The sequence below is a fragment of the Schistocerca cancellata genome, chromosome 1, assembly GCF_023864275.1.
Source record: "Schistocerca cancellata isolate TAMUIC-IGC-003103 chromosome 1, iqSchCanc2.1, whole genome shotgun sequence".
Taxonomy (NCBI): Eukaryota; Metazoa; Arthropoda; class Insecta; order Orthoptera; family Acrididae; genus Schistocerca; species Schistocerca cancellata.
In genome coordinates this window covers 693,898,163-693,919,068 of record NC_064626.1, presented here as the reverse complement: position 1 = coordinate 693,919,068, position 20,906 = coordinate 693,898,163, and the positions used below count along the sequence as shown (strand labels likewise).

The 20,906-nt window shown below is 42.5% G+C and overlaps 1 pseudogene; it reads left to right on the top strand.

Moving 5' to 3' along the window:
* The first annotated feature begins 513 nt into the window (after window positions 1-513).
* On the top strand, window positions 514-631 carry LOC126103815 (5S ribosomal RNA; annotated as a pseudogene).
* Window positions 632-20,906: the final 20,275 nt, after the last annotated feature.

Genomic DNA, 20,906 nt, shown 5'->3' with positions numbered 1-20,906 from the left:
TTGCGAGACTGTAATGTGGCGTAGTGATTAGCTGCCAAAAACTAGAACTTTTAAAAATAATCCTTTTTTCTTTTCTTCTTATGAAGTATAGTTAACATTGAGTATTTAGACGTATAGGGGTTATAAAGCTGATGTAAATACTGCCAAAGGTCTAAGACTTTACCTGTTCACTGATGATTCAAAGAACTGCGTCCTGTTATTGTATTAATATTCATAAACTCCCTCTCTTTCGATACAAATAATACTGGTAAATGATTCTGTTTACTAAAACAAAACACTCGTTTGTCTTCCTGTTATATGAGACAGTAGGCATTTATTCTTTGTTGACAATATTAACACGACGGCAAGAATCGCAGCACCAGGAAGGAGATGTGCTATATAAACGAATGTTGGTAAGTGTGTTTCTACATCTGAAAGATGGTGTGTGTTCAAATTTCGCGCCAGTCGCATAAGAGTGGTGCTAGTAGCACCACTAAGAGGATAAAAATCTGGTTTGCTTTAAATATATGGTGCTCCAACAGCCTTGCCGCAGTGGTAACTCCGGTTCCCGTCCGATCACCGAAGTTAAGCGCTGTCGGGCTGGGCTAGCACTCGGATGGGTGACCATCAGGTATGCCAAGCGCAGTTGGCGAGCGGGGTGCACTCAGCCCTTGTGGGCAAACTCAGGAACTACTTGATTGAGAAGTAGCGGCTCCGGTTTCAGAAACTGACATATGGCCGGGAGAGCGGTGTGCTGACCACATGACCCTCCAAATCTGCATCCAGTGACGCATGTGGGCAGCGGATGACACTGCGGCCGGTCGGTACTGTTGCGCCTTCCTGGTCTGTTTGGGGGGAGTTTAGTTTTAAATATACGCTTTAACGGTCATGAGCATTACCTACCTTGAAAATTGGACGTGGTGAATTAATGTAAATCAAGAATGCTTTCGAGGTGACAAAGAAACCATTAACATCTCACCGAGTTTGAACGTGGTCGTGTAATATGGCTACGGGAAGCTGCGATGTTGAAGAAAGACTTGGCAGGAATGTAGCCAATGTATATGATTGCTGGCAGCGATGGTCACGCGAATATACTGTCGCAAGAAGACCGCAAGAAGAATGGACTCCAGACGGCTATGTGGCATTACCAAGAGGGAAGACCAGCGTGTTGTGCGTATGGCTCTGGCGCATCGTACTGCATCTGCTGCAGCAACTTGAGTAGCTGTTGACACCGCAGTGGCGAAACGAATTGTTACCTCAAGGACAACTCGAAGCCAGGCACCCTGTAACGTGCATTCCACTGCCTTCAAACCACCGACGTTTGCGACTTCAATGGTGTCGAGCGAGAGCTCGTTGGAGGTCAGAGAAGAGGTCTGTTGAGTTTTATGGTGAAAGCTGGTTCTGCCTCAGTGTCTGTGATGGATTTGTTCAAAAAATGGTTCAAATGGCTCTGAGCACTATGGGACTCAACAGCTATGGTCATCAGTCCCCTAGAACTTAGAACTACTTAAACCTAACTAACCTAAGGACAGCACACAACACCCAGCCATCACGAGGCAGAGAAAATCCCTGACCCCGCCGGGAATCGAACCCGGGAACCCGGGCGTGGGAAGCGAGAACGCTACCGCACGACCACGAGATGCGGGCGATGGATTTGTGTTGGTAAGAAAAAGGCCAATTGAGGACCTACGCCCAGCCTGTATGCGTGCCAGATATGCTGTACCCACACTTGGAGCAGTCATCATGGGCGCGATTTCGTATGACAGCACAAGCACTCTCGTGGTTTTCCACGCACCCTGGATAAAAAATTGTACGTCAGTCCGGTGATTCAACCTGTTGTGCTGCCGTTCATGAACAGCATTCAAGGAGGGTAACGCTCACCCACATACCACTGTTGTAACCCAACATGCTCTACAGAGAGGTGAGCATGTTGTCATAGTCTGCTCGATCTCCAGATCTGTCTCCAATGTAGCACATACGGAACATCACTGGACGACAGCCCAGCGTCATCCACAATCAGCACTAACAGTCACTCTATTGACCGAACAACCGCAACAGGTATGGAACTCCATCCCACGAAATCAATTCCGGTACCTGTACAACACAATGGAATCACATTTGGATGCTTGCATTCAACATTCTGGTTATTAATGTACCAGTATTTCACATCTGCAATGGTTTACCTCGCGCCTACATTAACCTGTGATCTTGATTTTTCTCAACTGGAGTGCTGTTGATTAGGCACGGATGGCATTTTGTGTCTCAGACGGGCCAGCCGGAGTGGCCGTGCGGTTCTAGGCGCTACAGTCTGGACCCGAGCGGCCGCTACGGTCGCAGGTTCGAATCCTGCCTCGGGCATGGATGTGTGTGATGTCCTTAGGTTAGTTAGGTTTAATTAGTTCTAAGTTCTAGGCGACTGATGACCTCAGAAGTTAAGTCGCATAGTGCTCAGACCCATTTGTCTTAGACGGGAAAGGAATATAAATAAGAATAGCCTCGAACATCAGTGAACAAACATTGTACAAACAGAAGGTGGCGGACGCAGCTCCATGGTTCTGGAGTACTATTTCATTCGCGGCTGCGACCCGAGTATTCCTCTTGGCTTTTAGGGACACCAGAAAACTGTGCAAAACTTTAGGATGAAAGCAAATTTCCCAAAGTGTGTCACTGAAAACTAGCATAGCTCACTCAAACTTGGACCACACATAGAAAGAACTGCCACAGTAGGTAACTGAAATAAATCTGCAATGATACGAACAAAATTGACACTTTTACTGAAAGACTATAATCACAGTAAAGTCATCACGATTTATGATGGTCCCCTTGACATTATAAAAGGCGGGTGTGTGATCACCACACACAGCAATGCCTGCTCCCATGCTTCCCACAATGTTGATAAAGAGTTCTTGTGGTAGGGCGATCCATTCCACCGATGGGATTTAATGGTGAATGAACAGGCCAGTCCATTTGCCAAATATCCTCTCATGCCAAGAGCTCCTCCACCAGCGCCGTTCGAAGCAGTCCTGCTTGTTGTCGATAAAAATGAAATCAAGGCCGAATGCAGCCCTCAAAAGTCCCAAGTGGAGAAGCAGAACAGTGTCACAACTACTTAGACCAGTGAGTGCACCGTATTCAAACTTTTGGAAATCAGTAATCCCTACACCATAAAACCTGGGCCACCAAAACACTCATTTTCAACAATGGTCTTTGGTGCCTTAAGTGTTCCCACTTCTTGCCTAGTGAGTGGTTGCTGACGAATTCAGTGCTGTTCCTCTCGGCGCCGAGAGGAACAGCACAGCATTCGTCAGCAACCACATGAAGATGGCAGCGTGTACGTCTGCCGAAATATTGTGGAGAAATTACGACGCTACCCGGTCGGATACCCGAGAACTCTTCAAATGTTACACTGCTAACAACATTATAATTATTATCTTCTATTGCCCCATATCCTCCTCTCTGTCCATCTCCGCTTCGCACTGTCTATGTTCCGCTCTGTATATCTCCAGCACCCCCAATCTCCGTCCATCTCCTCTCTCTGTCCATTTCCTCCCCCCTCTGCCCTTCTCTTATCTGTCAATCTGCAACTTCCCCTCTCTCTGTCAATTCCCTCTTAACCCCTCTGTATCCAACCCCTCCTCTCATTCTCTCTGTCCATCTCATTCTCCCCTTGAACATCTCCTCCTTCCCTTGTATCTCCACCGCCCTCCCCCCATCCATCGATCCCTCCCGCCCTCTTCGTCCCTCTCCTTCCTGATCTCTCTGCCTATCTTCTCGTTAACCCTCTCTCTATCCATGTCCTCCTCCCCCTCTCTCTGTCGGTCGGCTTTCCTGTCTCTCTTCGTCTCCCCCTCTCTGCCTATCTCTCTTCATCTCCTCCTCCTCCATATCTGTGTCTCTCCATTTAATTACTGGACTTCAGGTTGTTAAACGAATTTACTGCACTAGTGCTGCTCTGTATCATGACGCTTGCATGTAGCAAATTTGATAAAACGAGCTTGAATCTCGCATCTTAAGGATATGTGCAACTTATATATTTAAAGGATTAGTGGATGTCAAGTTTTTATAAACAGTTTTTACACTGGTGTTACTCTTTTTTTCTTTATTGTTATTTTAATACCTTTACAATAAAGGTAGGCCGGCAGCGGCCTATGTATGCCGCTCTTCGGCCACAGTGAACACATACAGGAAACAGAAAGACAGAAAAACAAAAAACAAAAAACATGGTGGACAAAAACGGGAGACAGACATAGTAAAATAAATGAAGCTGTTCACGGGCGCAGTGTTTGGATAAAAAACGTTCATCACTAAACACAACGGGGAAACACAACGGAGAAACACTGAAGCACTGACTCGAAGAGACACACGAGCACTGGCGACGATCTCCGGCGCACGAAGATGGACTGTTCACGCAACAAAGCCGGGGACCTGGCAAAGGGAAGAGGTGCGGGCTGGTACTCCATCACTTGGCGTTTTCATGTAACAGGTTTGGATAAATGAGTTTGAATCTTGTACCTTAAATGTCTGGGCAGGTTATATTTTAACTATTTAAATGTGTCTAACAAGTTCCATTATATTCTTTTATATTGTTATATGTGATGTATAGTATAATAGCTATCAATAGATTTTAGGTAACTGGTTTATTTTCTTTAATTTATAACTGATTATGGAGTACTGTAACTTCACATATTAGATGTATCATACTGTACTGCCATCTGGCGACAATAACTAAAGGTATAAATGATCTGCAGCAGTTAGTTTGCCTCTTTGGTATTACGTAAGTGGTGGAGGGGGGAGAAAGGAAAGGAATGGGAAGGAACTACTGATGCCAGTTGCACCGGAAATTTATGCAGCATCAGCGGCGACGAGTGAAAATTTTCACCGGTCCGGGCTTCGAACTCGGGATCTCCTACTTCCTAGGTAGTTGCATTAAACACTTCACCACGTGGACACAGTTTTTATCGCAGGGCCCCGGCGGACCCAGATTCCCAGATGGCGAGACCTCTCGTCCATGTCCTTCATGCTCACTACTCTGAGATTCCAGCAGTAGCCGGCCGGGGTGACCCTAGCAGTTCTAGGCGCTACAGTCTGGAACCGCGCGACCACTACGGTCGAAGGTTCGAATCCTGCCTCGGGCATGCATGTGTGTGATGTCCTTAGGTTAGTTAGGTTTAATTAGTTCTAAGTTCTAGGCGACTGATGACCTCAGAAGTTAAGTCGCATAGTGCTCAGACCCATTTGTCTTAGACGGGAAAGGAATATAAATAAGAATAGCCTCGAACATCAGTGAACAAACATTGTACAAACAGAAGGTGGCGGACGCAGCTCCATGGTTCTGGAGTACTATTTCATTCGCGGCTGCGACCCCGAGTATTCCTCTTGGCTTTTAGGGACACCAGAAAACTGTGCAAAACTTTAGGATGAAAGCAAATTTCCCAAAGTGTGTCACTGAAAACTAGCATAGCTCACTCAAACTTGGACCACACATAGAAAGAACTGCCACAGTAGGTAACTGAAATAAATCTGCAATGATACGAACAAAATTGACACTTTTACTGAAAGACTATAATCACAGTAAAGTCATCACGATTTATGATGGTCCCCTTGACATTATAAAAGGCGGGTGTGTGATCACCACACACAGCAATGCCTGCTCCCATGCTTCCCACAATGTTGATAAAGAGTTCTTGTGGTAGGGCGATCCATTCCACCGATGGGATTTAATGGTGAATGAACAGGCCAGTCCATTTGCCAAATATCCTCTCATGCCAAGAGCTCCTCCACCAGCGCCGTTCGAAGCAGTCCTGCTTGTTGTCGATAAAAATGAAATCAAGGCCGAATGCAGCCCTCAAAAGTCCCAAGTGGAGAAGCAGAACAGTGTCACAACTACTTAGACCAGTGAGTGCACCGTATTCAAACTTTTGGAAATCAGTAATCCCTACACCATAAAACCTGGGCCACCAAAACACTCATTTTCAACAATGGTCTTTGGTGCCTTAAGTGTTCCCACTTCTTGCCTAGTGAGTGGTTGCTGACGAATTCAGTGCTGTTCCTCTCGGCGCCGAGAGGAACAGCACAGCATTCGTCAGCAACCACATGAAGATGGCAGCGTGTACGTCTGCCGAAATATTGTGGAGAAATTACGACGCTACCCGGTCGGATACCCGAGAACTCTTCAAATGTTACACTGCTAACAACATTATAATTATTATCTTCTATTGCCCCATATCCTCCTCTCTGTCCATCTCCGCTTCGCACTGTCTATGTTCCGCTCTGTATATCTCCAGCACCCCCAATCTCCGTCCATCTCCTCTCTCTGTCCATTTCCTCCCCCCTCTGCCCTTCTCTTATCTGTCAATCTGCAACTTCCCCTCTCTCTGTCAATTCCCTCTTAACCCCTCTGTATCCAACCCCTCCTCTCATTCTCTCTGTCCATCTCATTCTCCCCTTGAACATCTCCTCCTTCCCTTGTATCTCCACCGCCCTCCCCCCATCCATCGATCCCTCCCGCCCTCTTCGTCCCTCTCCTTCCTGATCTCTCTGCCTATCTTCTCGTTAACCCTCTCTCTATCCATGTCCTCCTCCCCCTCTCTCTGTCGGTCGGCTTTCCTGTCTCTCTTCGTCTCCCCCTCTCTGCCTATCTCTCTTCATCTCCTCCTCCTCCATATCTGTGTCTCTCCATTTAATTACTGGACTTCAGGTTGTTAAACGAATTTACTGCACTAGTGCTGCTCTGTATCATGACGCTTGCATGTAGCAAATTTGATAAAACGAGCTTGAATCTCGCATCTTAAGGATATGTGCAACTTATATATTTAAAGGATTAGTGGATGTCAAGTTTTTATAAACAGTTTTTACACTGGTGTTACTCTTTTTTTCTTTATTGTTATTTTAATACCTTTACAATAAAGGTAGGCCGGCAGCGGCCTATGTATGCCGCTCTTCGGCCACAGTGAACACATACAGGAAACAGAAAGACAGAAAAACAAAAAACAAAAAACATGGTGGACAAAAACGGGAGACAGACATAGTAAAATAAATGAAGCTGTTCACGGGCGCAGTGTTTGGATAAAAAACGTTCATCACTAAACACAACGGGGAAACACAACGGAGAAACACTGAAGCACTGACTCGAAGAGACACACGAGCACTGGCGACGATCTCCGGCGCACGAAGATGGACTGTTCACGCAACAAAGCCGGGGACCTGGCAAAGGGAAGAGGTGCGGGCTGGTACTCCATCACTTGGCGTTTTCATGTAACAGGTTTGGATAAATGAGTTTGAATCTTGTACCTTAAATGTCTGGGCAGGTTATATTTTAACTATTTAAATGTGTCTAACAAGTTCCATTATATTCTTTTATATTGTTATATGTGATGTATAGTATAATAGCTATCAATAGATTTTAGGTAACTGGTTTATTTTCTTTAATTTATAACTGATTATGGAGTACTGTAACTTCACATATTAGATGTATCATACTGTACTGCCATCTGGCGACAATAACTAAAGGTATAAATGATCTGCAGCAGTTAGTTTGCCTCTTTGGTATTACGTAAGTGGTGGAGGGGGGAGAAAGGAAAGGAATGGGAAGGAACTACTGATGCCAGTTGCACCGGAAATTTATGCAGCATCAGCGGCGACGAGTGAAAATTTTCACCGGTCCGGGCTTCGAACTCGGGATCTCCTACTTCCTAGGTAGTTGCATTAAACACTTCACCACGTGGACACAGTTTTTATCGCAGGGCCCCGGCGGACCCAGATTCCCAGATGGCGAGACCTCTCGTCCATGTCCTTCATGCTCACTACTCTGAGATTCCAGCAGTAGCCGGCCGGGGTGACCCTAGCAGTTCTAGGCGCTACAGTCTGGAACCGCGCGACCACTACGGTCGAAGGTTCGAATCCTGCCTCGGGCATGCATGTGTGTGATGTCCTTAGGTTAGTTAGGTTTAAGTAGTTCTAAGTTGTAGGGGACTGATGAACTCAGAAGTTGAGTCCCATAGTGCTCAGAGGCATTTGAACCATTCCAGTAATAGGTCGAGTATTAGTGTGAAACCGCACTGAATGTTGTGGATTCATTACCTATCGAGGCGAATCAATTATATGAAATCATGTCTGAAAAAGCAGACGCAACGCGTAATCCGCTGCTGTGATACATATTACATAAACTGAAGGTGGAGAGTGGAGAAATGAAAGAAAATGGAGGGGTCAGCTGCATCGGGACTTTATGCACTAACCACGGCGACGAGAGAAAATGGATGCCGGACTGGTGTTCGAACCTTCAACCTCCTACTTACTAGGCACTTGTGTTGACCATTGCGCTATATGGACACGATGTTTGTCACAACTGCGCGGACTGTCTCGGCACGCCTCCAGCCCGACCCATGTTCCCATGTAGCGCGACCTATGCGCAGTACCCGCCCATGTCCTCGATGCTCGCTACTTTGAGATTCCCGCAGGAGGTCGGCCCTAATAGTGCTTCAGCACTGAATATTGAGGATTCATTACATTCCGAGGTGAATCAGTTTACGGTAGCAAGTCCGAAAAAACAGGCACGACGAGTAATCTGCAAGTGTGATACATGTTATGTAAATTGAAGGTGGAGAGAGGTGAAATCAAAGGAGAAGAAGAAACTATTGACGTCATCTGCATCGGGACTTTACGCGGAATCATCGGCGACGAAAGAAAATGTGTGCCGGACCAGGATTCGAACCCGCTATCTCCTGCTTACTAAGAAGTTGTGTTAAACAGTGCACCGTGCAGACAGTGTGTTTATCGCAATTGCGCGGGCTATGTCGACACGCCACCCGGCCGACTCACACCACGCTTTTATATAACTGATTCGCCTCGATGGATAATGAATCCACAACATTCAGTACGGACGCACAACTACGTCAGACCTCCTAGCAATGAAAGTGAGTCGGGCGGGAGGCGCGTCGAGATGGTCCGCGCAGTTGCAGCAAACGCTGCATCCGGTGGCGCAGTGGTGAACGCAGCTGCCTAATAAGCAGGAGATCCCGGGTTCGAATCGCCGTTTGGCATATATTTCCAGTCGCCGCCGCTGATTCCGCATAAAGTCCCGATGCAGGCGACGTCAATAGTTCGTTACCTTTCTCCTCCCACCGTCTTTAGTTTGCATAATACGTATAACAGCTGTGTTTTCTGCTCAGTGTCTGTTCTTTCGGACCTGTGCGAAAGAGCAGACACCACACATTCGTATAACTGCCTGGTTCAAATGGCTCTGAGCACTATGGGACTTAACTTCTGAGGTCATCAGTCCCCTAGAACTTAGAACTACTTAAATCTAACTAACCTAAGGACATCACACACACCCATGCCCGAGGCAGGATTCGAACCTGCGACCGTAGCAGCAGCGCAGTTCCGGACGGAAGCGCCTAGAACCGCTCGGTCACAGCGGCTGGCAATTAGGTACTTAACAGCGCTAAAATAACTGTATAGGTTGCATCCTATACTAAATTATATTACAACATTTTTGGGTTGGATAAGATGTACTGCCCTTTATTTCGTTGTAAGCCTTTACAGATCTAACGATGCCTATTGAGATGGCTGAAAGTGGTTATCTATGTAAGAAAACTTGCGATCTAGGTAATAAAGAGTTTTAAAAAGATGACACACTCCCAGTTACAGAATATCTCCTCCTGTTTCGACTGTCGATGGCAGGTAATCATAAAAAAAGAAGTCCCTTTTGCTTCACTGCTGTAGAAATACTTTCCAACCATATTACACAAGGTCGTCACCGAGAGAGAAACTAAATGTTTTAACCATAAACGAGTAATAGCTAATAAGTATTTTCCTCAGCTCACCGGTTTTACGCAGCTGTGGAGAAATGTCGAGGATTGTGATGTTCACATGACAGAAGCCCTCGTGTTGCAAATTTTATCTCTGTATTGATTTACCATTTATCACGAAGGCCTTCACTGTATATCATACCACTCTCTGCGACTTTATTCTCAACCGATAACATTACCGATACGGCCGTAAAATACGGCTGCTGAAATGTTTCTTTGTAGCGAGGACGGTCTTTATGAGAGGGTCGAGTTTTTACAACAGCCGCTCCGCGGGTGCGTCTCGTCAAAAGTTACGAGCCGCAACTTCCCATTCTATCTTATGAAATAAAATGCGGTACTTCATAACCTTTTACAAACTTTGAGGTCGCAACGCAGCCAGCGGCTTAAAATGCATACAGTCGGCTAAAGCATGTGTCATGCGAACGTCCAAGCGCGGTACCACAAGGATGTCAAAACAGTCGTCGCCATTAGGATGATCACGCAATTTGCTTCTTCATTTTCATCTCCCGCTTTTTAAAAAGCAAATTCAGACTGTGGAAATATATGCATCAATGTTGGAAAAATATCGGTGCCTTATAGAAGTCTTAGTAAACGACAGCCTGTGTTTTATTACGCTAAACCACAGTAAAAATGAAGATTTCTCTCTGCAGCGAAATTCACAATCAGACACACTTCCAGAAAGGTAGAAACTGTGTGCTGGACACAACAATGTGCCAAGTAAATCTTCTTGTTCGAGTAGCCTTCCAACTCATAGTTTCAGTCTGTCTATAAGGTTCAGTAATTTACGACAAGGTGAAAATATGAAGTTATATTATATCAACATATGTTTTATAACAACAGGAGTGAAGGTATTAGATTGGCATGGGTAGTTCTATTATACGGGTGACTTTATTCATAGGCACTCTGTATGAATTATTACTCTTCAGGTGCAGAGAAATGATTTTTCTTTCTAATATACTCATCGTAATTGTGGGCGAGATACGTTTCTGTTCTGGTCCACTAGTCCACTTTTTAGTCTCGCTATGAACTTTTTTGACTCTGTTCGTAGTAAGAGACGGCTTACTTTGGCGAAACATGGTCATCTTTTCGTAAAATGTGTGTGCACCATCGATGTCTACAACATTCAGTAGTCTTATTTGCTCAAAAGATTTTCTTTTAGCTCGTACTATTCCACTTCTGGTGAGATATAAACTCGTATAATCCATGAATCCTCTGAGAAATCTCATTCCAATCACTAGGATTCTATTTGTACCTTCAGCCTTCCTTATCCGTGATTCTACGGCACATAAAAGAGTATAATTGCCATAATTTGATAAAAAGATAGTTTGTCTGTCTTTTTCACTATTTCGTCACAGAGTTCTTCCAGTAGATCTACACAGTCTGGAATAGTTTTCTAGTCCGCAGCTCGTGGTCGTGCGGTAGCGTTCTCGCTTCCCGCGCCCGAGTTCCCGGGTTCGATTCCCGACCGGGTCAGGGATTTTCTCTGCCTCGTGATGGTTGGGTGTTGTGTGATGTCGTTAGGTTAGTTAGGTTTAAGTAGTGTTAAGTTCTAGGGGACTGATGACCATAGATGTTAAGTCCCATAGTGCTCAGAGCCATTTGAACCATAGTTATCTAATTTGTTTTAAATGTTCGTGCTATGATTGCGTTCAGTAGAAGTTCATGAGTATTTAAACTGTGCTACCAAAAACGGAACAAGTTTCGATCTGTCGTCAGAAACAACAGTAACTGAAGAGAGTGTTATTACTATAAAGTTTCCGATAGGTTGCAGCAGCGTCTGCAGCAAGGCAGATATGTTTGTTGAAGCTTTTTTCTGGTTCATGTGGCACAGTAAAAAATTATTGTTTCGTTTACTGATCAAACTTTCGTCTATACACATGACTTTAAAGAATAGAGATTGTTGATAAATGATTGTGTGATGGTTTGAAAATAGGAATAACCTCAGTTACTTAATGCTATTTCAGAAGGGGCTTCTTATAACGGCTGAAGCAAATTGTGACTTTTCCGTGGTTTTGTGCTTTCCTATTTTCATTTTTCTTTTCTTTTTCAGGTAAGCAGGGTCGCGAAACGCAGAATCCGGCATAAGTCGTAAGCTGTTACGCAAAGGTAAGTCTTAGTCTTACGAGAGATGACTAAATTTGACGCTAATTTCGAGCTTGTTGCAGTTTATAATTTAGGCTCCCTGAAGGTTGCCGTTAGGGTCTTGCATTTCAGTTTTTATAGTCAATAAAACCTGTGTGGCATTGCAGCTATCTATGTGACACGCTGTAGTCCTTCGGCCCTAAGAGCGGATCATGTTGCGTACTCTTCGCAGACAATTATATAACTGTCTCTATAACCGTTGAAGTCATGTATTTGTCGAAGTGGAAATATCAGGCTACGATTCATCTCGATGATAAACGTTTTACAGCTGACACTGTTCGTGCTCTTTCAGAGTCACAAGTTATAAGATGATACTGTCAACGTTAAGATAGTTTATGTTAACAGTAAAATAAGAAATCATTTACTACTGTTCAGCCATTTAAGTATTTTCTGTCCGGTTGAAAACTAGGAAACAAGCCTGTAACCAGGCAATCAGTATAATGAATTCAGACTGGTTTGGGGGGACGGCTCTTGGCTTGCTTGTTTTAGTGTGAATATAAATAACTGAACACACAATATTAACATAAACATCAGTATTCTTTCATTTTGTCTTCAGATAGATCCGTATAATGAGGCAAATGAAACGATTCAAATCACTTTTAACGATAGCAAAGAAATGCGATTTTTCTCTGCTGTATTATCTGAGCAGTCACCCTATGATTGACGTTATCTATATCAGTAAGGCCCATGTAATCGTCGACTGACGCCGGAAATATTCGTCGTTGGACGCCGGAAATATTCGTTGTGCAATGCTTTCGGGTGGCCACAAGTTACGTCATTGACACGTGGTAGGAACTCTATTACTTAATTAAATGTTTGTTTCTTGTCGCAGCTATTTATAAATACTAGTAATACTACTAATTATACCAGTTGCGTCAAAGGATCTGATCTGTGGTAGCAAATGTCAGGTCTCTTAAAGTGTCTGAAATTTTAGCCGCAGCATTGATCCGTGGCAAAAGCTGCATTGCAGCTACGTGTGTTCTTAAAATAATTTTTTGATTTGTCTTTAACTATTCGATCATTTGAAGGTAGTCTTTGATACAATGCGCTGAAAAATAAATTTTGTGTTAATGGCGGTAAATTAACATTTTCCTTATGACAACACAATGTGAGTTTCATTGTATCACATAAAGTCACCTCAGACGCGAAATGATTTGCATTACAAAATCTGCACTGTAAATTCATCAAACAGCAATTACAGTCTCAAAATTATTTGGAATTAGGTTCAGTGCACATTTTATGGTATCTTACAGAAAGACAATAGGATTATCGTTATCGGCATCTGCATATTCCCATTACTTTCTCTACGCAAAAATTGTGTGTCTCTAGCTCTCCGTCTTTCAGCCCTACCCGTTAAATAAGTGTAGTTTCCTTATAATAAGAGACATTGTAGCTACTCAAAATGAAGATACTGAAAATTAGGACCACACTAAATTTTGTGGTACGGTGGCAGACGAACGCAGAATTTGTTTCGTTTACTCTTAGAAGAGCAAAGTAAGTGAAAAAATGACACCAATAAACAACGTTTGTTGTCCCCGAAGGCTTCGTTGCTACGTTTTGTTTTGTACTGTTCGCAACCTCGACGACGTAGCAGTTGCGGCATTGTAGCTGTCCGGTATGCGCGTGTCACTGCAAATGAACTACCTGCAAATTTAAACATGAACGTCCCTAGAACGCAACTTCGCGAAACGTTATTACTTTCGTGTATCGTTTCTACTATAGTACCTGATCATTACGCGAGGTAGAAGTTAGTAGCAATGTCAGAGACGAAGGAAAACTTTCAAATGTATGTGTGTGTGTCTATTTCCTTTTACCTCTCATAATGTTGTGCACATCTAGGGCAATGTTCCTTTAGATTTATATAAATTTCGTTAGTGTCTTTGTATAATAAATTTTAAAAATCGGTACTTCAATTTTAGATACTCACGGATTAATATTATGATCGTTAAATAAAAAAGATGCGTTATCATTATGAATGTTCACATTGTTATCATTTTCTCTAAGCAAAAATTGTGTCTGTCTAGTTCTGCGTCTTTGACCCGGTAGCATTCTCCCTCTAGGTACACCATAAAACAAATACACTTTCACATGATAAGGAAAGTCGGAAGTCGTAGTTATTCTCTAATGAAGAAATTAAAAATTAGGAACTTATTTCATGTTTCCTGGTAATGGCAGCAAATGACTACACAGTTACTTTTACAGAAAAATAAGCGAAATAAAGGCAGCAATACACAATTTTATTTACTGACTTCGTTACTGCTATATGTTTATTTTCACTGCTGACAACATCATCGACCTAGAAGTTTTCGCATTGTAGCTGCCAGGTATGCATGTTTTACTGCAAATTAACCACGTAAACGTAAAAGACCCTAGAATACGATTTCACGAAATGTTACTTTCATATCGTTTCTACCATAGCACCTGATCAGTACGCAGGGCAGAGGTTGGTAGCTCTTCAATTTTCCATGTTCACATGCTGGAGATTTTAATGTATGATAGAGAATCTAATACCAGTGTTACGAATGAGAAAACTTCTACTTCCTTTTACCAATCTTAACAGTTACACATATATAGTTTTTTTGTGTACAGATATTGCAAAGTACTTTTCGAATTATATAATGATCATTGGCATCCTTCTACAGTTAATGTCAAAAAGAGGTACTTGAATATTCGCGTTCACATATTAATATTATGATGCGAATCTGTTGCGCTAGACGCAATGACGTAAAATGATCTCGTTAAACTACTTCGGGTTAATTATATTTCCATGTGTGCTTGTCATAGCTTACATCGTATTATGTTCGAATGATAATGACTTCAGTGGTACTGGACGTTTCATATATTCTAAAGTATGCAAAATTTTTGTAGGAAATTATTCCATACATAACAGCAAGCTACACATTTTTAATGACTGGATGTGAGTGACACACATATATGTGTTCATTGGGTGCGTAACACACACATTTTTTTTGCTGTTTTCAAGAAAAGTACCTATGAATTAAAAAATGCTTGAAAAATGTTTGGTACCTATGATACGGATTGTGAAATATAAAAGTCACTATGTTTCATAATAAAGTGGCCCACAAACGAATTTTTCAGTACCGCTGTCGATGAGTAGGATATATTGTCTTAAGGATGAAAAAATATGTAAGTAACGTGAAAAACAGTTATATATATTTAGTGAAGTGCAAATGTGGTGTAACTATCTCATCCTTTTGTAACATGACATGGATCGAGGCAGATGGGTATGTGCAGTATTCCTTGATTGCAGGAAAGTATTTGGCTCTGTACCTCATTTTCGCTTATTATTGAAAATGCGATTGTGTGGGGTACCAAGTGACATTTTTTGACTGGATTTAGGATTTATCTATAGAATGACACAGAATGTTATCTCAACTGGAGATTCATGGATGATGTGGACTTAATGTCAGTTGTACTCAAGGCGAGGAGTTGGAACACTTCCTGTTCGTGTTGTATATTGATGAACGTGCAGACAGTATGAAATGTAACATGCGATTTTTCAAAGCTGATGCAGATATCTATAATGAAGTACTATTTGGTAAAAGCTGCGAAAATAATCAGTTAATCTTTATAAGGTTCTAAAGTGGTACAAGTATCGGAAACTTGTTTTAACTGTTCAGAAAAGTAAAACTGGTACTTCTCAATACGAAAAGTCTAGTGCCGTGTGACTACAATATCAAGTAGTCACAATAACTGAGATAAATATCTGGCTGTAACAATTAGTATGAAATGGAGTGTGCACATAATCTCAGTCTAGGTAAAGCAGGTGGCAGACTTTGGTTCATTGGTAGGATGCTAGGAAAATATAGTTCTTCAACAAAGATTGCCTACAAAACACTCATGCCACACATCACAGAATACCGCTCGAGTATGGAGGACCTATATAAAAGGAGACTAACAGAGGATGTTGAAAATACACAAAGAAGAGCAGCAAAAATGGTCAAAAGTTTGTTTGACCCGTGGGAGTGTGTCACGGAAATGCTGAAAAACCTGAACTGGAAGACGCTTAACGATAGACACAAACTATTCCGTGGAAGCCTACGTACGTAATTTCAAGAATCAGTTTTAAGTGATGAATCTAGAGGTATACTACAACCCCACACATACCGATGCATAATGGTACGAAGACAATGTTAGACTAACTGCAGCTCACAGAGAAGCCTACCTTTTAAAGCCACAACGTGCGAATGGTATTTTTAAACTACTTATATTTTAACGAGATGAAGAAAATTATTTTCCCATGGCTATCTAAAAGATAAGCGACTAGCATAACCTCACTTTTATTTTGAGGAATACCACCTCATGAAAACTGTAATAAGATCAGTCGCAGAACGCTTTGTTTGCTTTATACGCACGATTCACTAACAGTATTATTTTAATATCAAGGAACAGTCGATCTCTAGTACGAGGATGTGCTGAAAAGTAATGCTTCCGAATTTTTTTGTTTGAAAACTCGTAAACTTTTAAAAATAAAACAAACACTAAGATTCTACATCTTTATTCTTATGAACCATGGTCCTTGCCATTGGTGGGGAGACTTGCGTGCCTCAACGATACAGATAGCCGTACCGTAGGTGTACCCACAACGGAGGGGTATCTGTTAAGAGGCCAGACAAACGCGTGGTTCCTGAAGAGGAGCAGCAGCCTTTTCAGTAGTTGCAGGGGCAACAGTCTGGATGATTGACTGATCTGGCCTTGTAACACTAACCAAAACGGCCTTGCTGTGCTGGTACTGCGAACGGCTGAAAGCAAGGGGAAACTACAGCCGTAATTTTTCCCGAGGGCATGAAGCTTTACTGTATGCTTAAATGATGATGGAGTCCTCTTGGATAAAATATTCCGGAGGTAAAATAGTCCCCCATTCGGATCTCCGGGCGGGGACTACTCAGGAGGACGTTGTTATCAGGAGTAATATTATTCAATCTGTATGTTGGGCAAGCAGTAAAGGAAACAAAAGAAAAATTCGGAGTAGGAATTAAAATCCAGGGAGAAAAATTAAAACTTTGACGTTCGCCGATGACATTGTAATTCTGTCAGAGACAGCAAAGGACCTGGAAGAGCAGCTGAACGGAATGGACAGTGTCTTGAAAGGAGGATATAAGATGAACTTCAACAAAAGCAAAACGAGGATAATGGAATGTAGTCGAATTAAGTCGGGTGATGCTGAGGGCATTAGATTAGGAAATGAGACGCTTAAAGTAGTAAATGAGTTTTTCTATTTTGGGAGCGAAATAACTAATGATGGTCGAAGTAGAGAGGATATAAAATGTAGACTGGCAATGGCAAGGAAAGCGTTTCTGAAGAAGAGAAATTTGTTAACACCGAGTATAGATTTAAGCATCAGGAAGTCTTTTCTGAAAGCATTTGTATGGAGTGTAGCCATGTATGGAATTGAAACGTGGACGATAAATAGTTTAGACAAAAAGAGAATAGAAGCTTTCGTAATGTGGTGCTACAGAAGAATGCTGAAGAATAGATGGGTAGATCACGTAAATAATGAGGAAGTGCTGAATAAAATTGGGGAGAAGAGAAATTTGTGACACAACTTGAGTAGAAGAAGTGATCGGTTGGTAGGACACATTCTGAGGCCGCAAGGGATCACCAGTTTAGTACTGGAGGGCAGCGCGGAGGGTAAAAATCGCAGAGGGAGACTAAGAGATGAATACACTAAACAGATTCAGAAGGATGTAGGTTGCAGTAGGTACTGGGAGATGAAGAGGTTTGCACAGGATAGAGTAGCATGGAGTGCTGCATCAAACCAGGCTCTGGACTGAACACCACAACAACAACAACAACATTCTTCATGTCTACATATTTGAAGCCCTATGCTGCTAGGGGGCTCCTAATTGTAGCGTTTAACATGGCAAAGTGTAACGTAACTATGTCGGTGAGTGTGAAACAGCGTGCTGTCATCAAGTTTGGAATTCGAAGAGCTAGTCCGCACATGGAGCATCCTCTCCTTCAGCATGGCAATGCCGGACCGTACACGAGCGCTGTGACGTCTGCAACAACCCGACGCCTTGGGTTCATTGTCATCGATCACCCTCCATACAGTGTCGACTTAGCCGCACCCGATTTTCATCTGTTTCCAAAAATTAAAGAACACCTTCGAGGACTTCACATTGAGAGTGATGAAGCATTGGGAGCAGATGTGAGGTTGTGGCTCTGTAAACAAGGCCAAATAGTGACGATAAAATAGATATGTAAACATGAAGAATGAAGACGTATAATGTTAATAATGTTTGTTTCATTTAAAAAGCTTTTATATTTCTCAAATACAAAATTCGGGCCATTACTTTTCAGCTTTTTCCTCGTTTTTGCCTAAGTGCCAAGGAAACACACTTTAGAATGTTATAGGATCGAATAGTAACAAGTATTTGCAGATTAGTGCTGTTGTCTTTCGATATAATATTACCGTTCGTGGGACAGAATGGTAGAGCCTCCAATTCTCACTCTCCAACAGATATTGGCGTGCAGCGTCGCTTCGCCACCCACCAAAACAGAGTATGTTACATATGCTGGGAGTGATGATGATGTTTGGTTTGTGGGGCGCTCAACTGCGTGGTTATCAGCGCCCGTACAATTACCCAATCTTTGCTCAGCCCAATTTCGCCACTTTCCTGGATGATGATGAAATGATGAGGACAACACAAACACCCAGTCATCTCGATGCAGGTGAAAATCCCTGACCCCGCCGGGAATCGAACCCGGGACCCCGTGCTCGGGAAGCGAGAACGCTACCGCGAGACCACGAGCGGCGGACATACGTATATATGCTGGGAGTCCGAGCTCAGTGGATTAGTGAGAAATTAAACGAGCTCCGGACAACATTCTGTGCAAACGAATATAGCGTTACCGCTATACAATGCGGTGCGAGGTACACCGAGAGCAAAGCAATAGCAAGCCGGTATTTCACAGCGGCAGCGTCGGCAATATTTTGCGGTACACGGTTAATTTCTCAGCATCGTTGTCTGTGTGACCTCGTCTATGTTGGCAAAACAGGGAAAGTATGAAGCACTTGTGTGTTGTATTACAAATACTGGATGCGAATTTGGGTGGTCCACCGATTTCGTATAAACCTTTGTTCTTGCCAGGCAGCCATGGATGCAGCAATGGCAAAGAAATGAGAGCGTCTGTCGAGATATTTAAATGCTGTAATAATATGTACGGAAAGGATGACAACGAACTATAGTGTTCCCTGCTGCTAGTGATCACAGATAAAGGGACTCGGTTGTTTGCTGGGTTACAGCTGCAAGCGATCCGAATGAAACTGAACAAACAAACGGCTGCGTTTTCCCAAGCGGCGTCGATGTCGTCTGGAGGAAAACAATGACGCCGGGTACAACCTGACGACTCATTGTTGCCCAATAGTTCTCTGCCAGAGCATGACAACCCAGAACTAGGAAGACCACTATCAGAGCCCAACAGTTTCGTCTGAATTAATTTTTTAATTAATGTTTATTTTTATTGGATTATGCAACCTAATGGAGAAAGGATTTTGTCGAGAACCACATCATCCGCAGAAGCTGGTGTGCTTTTATGCTTTCAAGTTGTAACGTGGTGAAGGGCTACAAGATTGGGATCCCTCTACGCTCCACAGGTGGTCATTTATTCGATTACGGGCGACATGCCATTAAAATAAAGTGTAGAATACTTGTTTAGATAGCGCAGGAGCGTTTATGCACAGCAATAAGTAGGGTTCTTCTTTAAGCGCCTGTTGTAAGTTGCCTCATCCAAGAATACAAAGCACCGCCGTTACGTATTTGGTACGAGGCTAGACATTTGAGATTTATTCAGAGCGTAAAGAATATTTAGTGTTTAAGTTTACACTTATTGTGTATCCTAATAAACTCGAACATTGTTGTTATACATTTTGATTTTTGTATAAGTTCTGATTTTTTACAAACTATGTTGTCAGGGATTTGTGCATCATAAGTAATTAATTTATTTCATTTACAAAGCTATAACTGGGTCCGTTGATAACGAATTAGGTGTTCACATCACCCAGGATCCAGCCAATTTGCTTAACGGTAAATAGCGTCTCACCTGTCCTCGCAGAGATCAGACGTCTTCGTCGACATTCGTCGGATTAATCTGATTAATTCACTTGTCTTCCGAAGGTTATTTTTAATAAATTATGTTGCTAATATGAAACTTTTGTAGAGTAAGAAATCTAATATGAGCATCTTTGTTTCTTAACAAGTTATTTTACTAAATATTATCGCTTGAAGGTATGCATATTGCCGCCAGTTTTGTGCTAGAGTTCCTTCAGTCTGCCTTGCTCAAGGTCGAAGTTTCTCACCGAGTGAAACTTTCCCTCACTCCGAGTCCAGGAGTCTTAATTATCTGTCAGACAGGAGTGAGTAACTTCTCTCTTCCGACACGAACAGCTATTGCAATGAATTTAACTGTATTGAAATTAATTCATGACCAGTAACTTGGCATAATCGCCACAATATGAAATTGGAATTTTCAGTTCCTAAGTCATCTATGTTCTAAAGTCAGTTTACAAATGAAAGACAAAAGTTAAGAAGTTTTACTACGTCATACATATCGCAGCTGTAGACACTATGTCCCCTTCATTTGGTTAGCAACAAAATAATTATTTACAGGGCAACTGTACAACTGATGTACATAAATTTCTACATAGCTTGTGGTTTAGAGACCCAAGCACAATTTAAGTGAGCAGCGTGTGAGTTCTGTGAACATCAGGGTGGCCCAAAGTGTCAGAGGCAAAATGCGTAATTCAACTGATGAAAGATACAAAAATAAGTACTTTTAAGTAAGTGTCAAATGATCAGAAAAGAATATGTAGTTGTCTATAATCATGAAATGGCTTACGCTTTACAGCAACTACGTATGCTCCCATCAACTTTTGAATGACGACAGCTCAAATGAACGTGTGCAAAAGTTTACTCGGTGTTATTCCGCGCCACGTTTTAGTTTTCGAAAATTTTC